The 7540-nt window shown below is 43.2% G+C and overlaps 1 pseudogene across 1 annotated transcript; it reads left to right on the top strand.

Moving 5' to 3' along the window:
* Positions 1-5293: 5293 nt before the first annotated feature.
* LOC308244256 (thiol S-methyltransferase TMT1A-like) lies at positions 5294-6819 on the top strand (annotated as a pseudogene). Its single transcript has 3 exons — positions 5294-5324; positions 5505-6024; positions 6806-6819. The product of its transcript is annotated as a thiol S-methyltransferase TMT1A-like (transcript).
* Positions 6820-7540: the final 721 nt, after the last annotated feature.

The following is a 7540-nucleotide window of genomic DNA, read 5'->3' on the forward strand; positions in this document are numbered from 1 at the left end:
TTTTATTAACTTTTGGTTGAGAATATGTTTGTATATTTTCAGAAAACAACTCCAAGACCATGTGGATTTCTGCAACAGAGAGGAATTGACAAGTCTGCTCCAACCACGAAGAGAAGAGGAGAAACAGTCCAGAGATGGAAGACACTGATGACGCCTTGCCACGATAGCACTCAGCAGCTGTGCGACGCAGCAAGTTGCCTAGGACCAAACCAGAGAGGGTCGGACCTGCATTGCCACCATGTGCCCACCATCCAGATATCATTGCTGACATGTACACATAAGGAATGGTTTGACATTGAAATGGGGACTCAGAACTGTTGGACATGGAAATTGGGACTCAAACATTTTTTGTTATTATATGTTTATTTCTAGTCTGCAGAGGCAAGATTTTTTAAAGGAATGAAATGGAGAAAAAATAGATACAGAGGCAAAGAAGCATTGAACAGACTGTCAAACTACAGTGGGAAGGCAGAGGAGGTTGCGGGGGGGAGGGGGGCTGTAAGAGATCAACCGAAGGACTTGTACGCATGCATATAAGCATAACCAATGGATAAAAAAAACTGGGGGGAGGGGGCAGGTAAAGGCATGTACTGGGGGGAAGGGGAGGCCGGGGGAAGGTCAATGGGGAAAGGAAAAAAAAAAAAGGAGACATATGTACTACTATTTGTAATACTTCAAACAATTAAAAAAATAAAAATAAAATTAAAATTAAAAAAAAAAAAGAAAGAGAAAAGCTCACAGAGAATTGGAGGTACGGCAAAGGGTCTTTGTGCTCGCAGAGAGGAAGGGCAGCTGAGAGCCTGGCTGACTTTCTCTGGCGGAAGGGGGAAGGAAGCCCCCGACTGCACTGAACCCTAGTTCTGACTGCACTCAACCCCAGTTCTGGGCGAGCCCCTGGGGACCCACGCTCTTGTGGGGGGAGTCTGGACTCTCGGGCGGAGACTCGGGAGCTGGGGAAGGCAGCGGTCTGAAGGCGCGCAAGTGCGCGCAAGGGCAAGGCTGACGGGAAGCCAAGACTGAGACTCCACCCCATCCAAGCTGAGCACAGAGGCTATTGCAATTTGGCAAGTCTAATCCTATAAGGCTGTCTCCAGCACCGAACTTCTCCCAGCATAGATACAGCTGATCCCTACAGCCAACTGGCCTGGAGGTCAATTCTTCCCAGTGATACCAACAACAATCAAGACTTAATTACAACAAGGCTGTACACACAGTCCACAAAGGAGTGCACCAAGAGTGTCCACCTCAGGTTAACTGGGGAGGCAGACCCACTGGGCCATATTGGAAACCTAGCACACAAATCTACCTTACCAACTCAGGGAAGCAATGAAAATGTGGCGTCAAAGAATCAGATCACAAATGAAATAAATGGAGGAAAACAAATGACTGGATATAGAATTCAAAACCACAGTTATAAGGCTTTTCAAGAATATCCTAGAAAAGGCCGATAAATATAATGAGACCCTCGAAGATATGAAAAAGGACCAACTAGAAATTAAACGTACACTGACTGAAATAAAAAACATTATACAGAGACCCAAAAACAGACAAGAGGAACACAAAAATCAAGTCAAAGAATTGAAATACAAAGAAGCAAAAAACACTCAACCGAAAAAGCAAAAAGCAAAAAAAAAAATCCAAAAAGTTGAAGATAGTGTAAGAAGACTCTGGGACAACTTCAAGCGTACCAACATCAGAATTATGGGGGTGCCAGAGAAGAGAGAGAGCAAGATACTGAAAACCTATTTGAAGAAATAATGACCGAAAACTTCCCCCACCTGGTGAAAGAAATAGACTTACAAGTCCAGGAAGCACACAGAACCCCAAACAAAAGGAATCCAAAGAGGACCACACCAAGACACATCATAATTAAAATGCCAAGAGCAAAAGACAAAGAGAGAATATTAAAAGCAGCAAGAGAAAAACAGTTAGTTACCTACAAGGGAGCACCCATACGACTGTCAGCTGATTTCTCAACAGAAACTATGCAGGCCAGACGGGAGTGGCAAGAAATTTTCAATGTGATGAATAGCAAGAACCTACAACCAAGATTACTCTACCCAGCAAAGCTATCATTGAGAATTGAAGGGCAGATAAAGAGCTTCACAGATAAGAAAAAGCTGAAGGAATTCATCACCACCAAACCAGTATTATATGAAATGCTGAAAGGTATTCTTAAAGAAGAGGAAGAAGAAAAAAGTAAAGAGAAAAATTATGAACAACAAATACATATCTATCAACAAGTGAACCTAAAAATCAAGTGAATTAAAAACCTGAGGAACAGAATAATCTGGTGAATATAATAGAATCAGGGGCATAGAAAGGGAGTGGACTGATAATTCTCAGGGGGAAAGGGGTTTGGGGGGTGCGGGAAGAGACTGGACAAAAATCATACACCTATGGATGAGGACAGTGGTGGGGAGGTAAGGGCAGAAGGTGGGGTGGGAACTGGGTGGAGGGGAGCTATGGGGGGAAAAAGGAGAAACAATTGTAATAATCTGAATAAAGATTTATTAAAATAAAAAAATAAAAAATAAAAGGGTATAACAGGTATAAATAGTGCTGGAAGGAGACTTGACTTGGATTAGTGAACACATAATACAGTGTACAGATGATGTGTTGTGGAATTGTGCACCTGAAACCTGTATAATTTTGTTAACCAGTGTCACCTCAATAAATTCAATAAAATGAAAAAATAATAATAATAATAATAAATAAATTTTAAAAAAAGAATATGAGCTACTGGTTACATAGTACTTACTTTACATGTGTTTGGCAGTGTTTTAAGCACTTTGCATCTCTTTACCCATTTAATTCTCATACTAACCCTATGGCATAGAACCCATGGCATAGACACTATTTATTCCACATTTTACAGAAGAGGAAACTGAGTCCCACAGAGGTTAGCATGTGGGTGACAGAGAGTTTTGTCCTTTGTTCATGGGGTCATCGACTGGCTCATCCTCTTTAGATGCAAAGTTGGCAATAACTGTCAAAATTGAAGACATTTGTCCTTATCTAAACAAAATGGATACACTTGTGTAGTTTTTGTTTTGTTTTGTTTTGTTTTGTTTTGTTTTGTTTTGTTTTGTTTTGTTTTGTTTTGAGAGAGGACAGGAGAGAAAGAGAAACATGCACCCTTGACTGGGGATCAAACCCACCACCTTTTAGTGTTCGGATGACACTTCAACCAACTGAGCCACACCAGCCAGGGCGAATACACTTGTCCTTAACCAAGTATTTCCACTGCCAGGGACTTATCCTATAGATGTTCTCATCCAAAGTGCACACATACGTGTGGTCTCTGCTGCCATTATTTTATATCAGTGAGAAACAGAAACAACATAAATGCCCTTCTTTGGGGAGTGATTAAGTCAATTGAGCTGCATACATTCAGAGGAATGCTATTCATTGAAAAGAACAAAATCCCTTACATAGTGATTGTGTTTTTACCTTTATATATTGATTGCATAAATCACTGTAATTTTTTTTAAAGTCCTACAAGGTTCATGCCATCCACTTATACCGTGTCTACCTCCTCTTCTGTAGCTGGTCCCTGCTGAGCTCACAGTCACTTCCTGACCTCCTGCCACTCCCTCACCCTCAGCAGGGACTCTGGCACCTGGTTCCTGCTGCTCCTCCCCACCCGGCACCCTCATCCTCCATGTGGCTGACCTCCCAGCATCTTAGCCTGATTGTTCCTTAGCTCCGCAATTCCAATGACTTTCACTTCCATCCTTTTCCTCTTGTCTCTGCCCATGGCCACACTCTAGACCCTACACTGCTTTATCTCTGAAGTCTTTCACACTACAGGGTTGTTCGTAATCTCTCACTCTCAGCCTCAGTCCTTATCCCGACTATTACATTTCTCCCCACCTACCACCCTCCTTCAGACTTCCTTTCCAGCTTGGACCCTCCCTCTCTGACCCCTCAGCCTTCAGTCTCCTCCACCAAGAAAAAACCCCAGGCCTATTCAGCCTAAACACTGAATTTCTCTTCGCAGGCTCTAACCTGCAGAGCATGGTGAAGAAAACCATCTCCTGTAGATCTGGTGCCACCACCAAATCAGATCCTCAGGCTCTGCTGCACCCTCTTTGCTACTGGGCACTTCTCTCTGCCTTTGCTCAGCAACCTCTCCCAGCTGTCCTGGTTGCTACTGTAAGCTTCTCTACTCTCTATCCCCACCCTATACCCTGCACCTGCACTCTCAAAAAGTATCAGAGCAAAAAATAAATAAATTTTAAAAATTAAAAGTATCAGAGCATTCTTCCTCACTGAGAAAATCAAGGCCATCTGGCAAAAACTCCCTTAGTTTCCTTCCCCCACCCAAACTTACCTCCCCACCCTCCCCTTCTCCCTCCCTCAGGGCTCTGAGGATTGGCTCTCTCCACCTGTGTCCTGGACACCAGCCTCTCTCGGCTCCTCAGATGCAGCATTCCATTCCGTTCATTGGTCACCACTTCCTAGTCCTGTCACCCTGTCTTGCTCCCCTCCCTCTGACCACCTTCTCATTTGTCTGCATGCACTTTCATTGGAGCTGTGGGGGTATAAGCCAGTCATCAGCAGGCTGAGGTTTGGATGGGGTGAGGACATGGAAACATGGAGTGCCAACTACAATTTCTCATGAAGTTGGACAGTAAAGGAAAATGAGATGAGAAGTTAACTTGAATGTAAAGCAAGCTAAAGGAAAAAGTTATTGCAGCATAAATATTGGCAGTGGAAAAGGAGCTAGACCATAAGGAGAGATGTTAAATATGAAGGGGAGCTCATTTATGGAGCAGGGAGGGGGGTTGGAGGGTAAGTTTAAGAGGCCAGGTGAGGCCAGCCTTGTTGCAGAGGAGAAATGCCTCTACATTGATGGCAAGAAGAAACCAAGGATGGACAAGGATATTCAAAGGTGGGCAAGAAGGCTAGTTAGCCAGACTCCATTAGAATGGCTATTTCTCATAAATAAAAACATGTGGTGGGTTGGTTCTGACCTATTCTCTACACCCTGCATGCATGATAGTAACTCTCCCTAACAGATCAGCCATCCCCGGGACACCCTGCAGCACCGGGATGAAGGTGTGGACTCCGATTCTACTTAGACTGCCGCTTCCCCGCTGCACAATCTTGTAGCTAACCTCTGTGGGGCTCAGTTTCTTCTTCTGTAAAACGAGGAATTAATAGTGTCTATCCCATGAGTTCTTTTAAGTATTGAAAAAGATAAGGTTATAAAATATACTTAGAGGCTCAGTAAATGGGAGTTGTTTCTGGTGTTGAAGTTATTGTTTTGGCAGGTGCCTGCTGGAACATGCTCATGGCGTCCTGTCTTCTCCTTGCTGGTAAGGGCCCAAGGAGACTGGGATTCGAGCTGTCACTTCTCTCAACTCATCCCTCACCTGATGACTGCACTCCTAGGAGGTCTACAGAATCGGACATTACCATGGTGGTGCCGCCACCCTCATCCCTCTCCTAGTCCCCCATCCCTGTCGTTCTGGGCTCTATTTCCTGCATACTGGCAGTCCTCACCCACCTTCTCTTTCTGGCCGTCCACATCCTGGCATTCCCCATGTACATGCTGAACTTTCTGGGCTTGTGGAACAGGATATGCAAAAAAATGCTTCCCCTATTTCTTGGTGAGGTTCACCTCAGTGTACAACAAACAGATGGCGAGCACGAAGCAGGAGCTCTTCAGCAGCCTGCAGGAGCATGTGAGCCCCTCGGGGAAGCTCTGCCTGCTGGAGGTGGACTGAGGCACCGGGGCCAACTTCAAGTTCTATCTGCCTGGATGCAGGGTGACCTGTGTAGACCCCAATCCCAACTTTGAGAAGTTCTTGATCAAGAGCATCGCTGAGAACCGACACCTGCAGCTTGAGTGCTTCGTGGTGGCTGCCGGGGAGAACATGCACCCGGTGGCCGATGACTCCATGGACGTGGTGGTCTGCACCCTGGTCCTGTGCTCCGTGGAGAACCAGGAGCGCATCCTCCAGGAGGTGTGCAGAGTGCTGAGGGGTGGGGGGAATGGAGGTGGGGGAAAAGGAGGTAGGAGGGACTCATCTTCACTGTGTGTTAAGCTAAGTACTTGTTGGCTTCCACTAAGGATCACCTCAGGCAAGTTACTTCATTCATTTATTTATTCATTATCCATAAAATAAACATTTAGGGAATGTTGATTAAGTGCTAGATCACAGTATTTCTGTGGTGAGAAGTCAGCTTCAGAGAGGTTAGATGACTTGTACAAAAGCATGTAGCTCATACAAATGGCAGGGACAAAACTAAAATTTGGGTGCCTTCACTCCTAGGTTAAGATGACCTAGGCCATGCCACTGCTCTGGTGGCTTCTAGCCCATCACAGAGTCCAATTTTTTAAACTTGAGAACGGTGCATCCCCCATAGGGCATGTCAGAACATCTCTTCTCAATAAATGGGAACTTGTAAGTACACAGACAGACATCTTTACTTATGGCATAATCCTTTAGCTTTTACTTTGAACATAAAAGTAGCATCAGGAATTAGCCACACACCTTTCTCCAGCCCTTTTCTCCAGCCATAGTCATTACTCAATGTTTGGGTGGGGGTTGGGGGGGTGCAGGGAAAGAAAGCAGTTTCTCCAAAGACATTACAGATGGCATCACCTTTGCATCTTTGAACACTGTTGACTTTTCAGTGTTTCTTGCTTTATTGTCTATAATTATAAGGCAATGAATCAATGCATCCTAATTGTTCAAAAGAATTCAAAAATTAGAGAAGAACAAAGAAGGGGGGGGAATGAAAGCTCTCCTTTCACTTCCCTAAATCCCACTTTCCTTACCTGACCCCACAGGTCTCTACTATTAGGGGTATCCTTCCAGTTGTTTTTTTCTGTTTTAAATTAAATGTTTCCCTTCCTGGTATTTGGAAGTTTTTCTATCCATCTCAAGTTCACTAATATTTACTAAATTTAAAACTCAACAGAGGAAGTGAAAAGTAGAATAAATACTGCTGGATGATAGAGATATTTAAATTCATATTTCTATTTATATTTAAATTCATATTCTATTTCTATTTCTATTTGATACTTCGCTATCAACATACCAAAATTATATAGTTATATGACCCCCTTTAACTCAGCACAATCCTATAGCACTTTTTATTCCCCCATCTTCATCACCTCTTTCCTCTCAACCACATCAGCCTCTCCATCCCATATCCTAGTTTGATTGAAATAATCTGTAATTTTAATTTCAACCTATTACTAAGGATTATCCCCCTTGCCTTCTATTTCAAAAATCCTTTCTAATGAATAACATAGTTTAAAAATCAGTTTATCATCATCCATTTATTTACTATAAATTTTACTAGATCTATTGCTCTCCACTGTTTCATATGCTCTTTGTCTTCCCCTATCTTGGGATGTATTTTCTTTTCAAATTTAATTTTTATTTATCTAAAACTACCTTCTTGAATAGTCTACTGAAAATGGTACATGGATCCTTAGAGATCTGAAAATGTCTGTCTTCTACTCTCACACTGAATAACATTTTGGCCAAGATTCTTGGATCTGAGTTCTTTCCCCAAA

The sequence above is a fragment of the Plecotus auritus genome (genome assembly GCF_963455305.1).
Source record: "Plecotus auritus genome assembly, chromosome: 3".
NCBI classification, from domain to species: Eukaryota; Metazoa; Chordata; class Mammalia; order Chiroptera; family Vespertilionidae; genus Plecotus; species Plecotus auritus.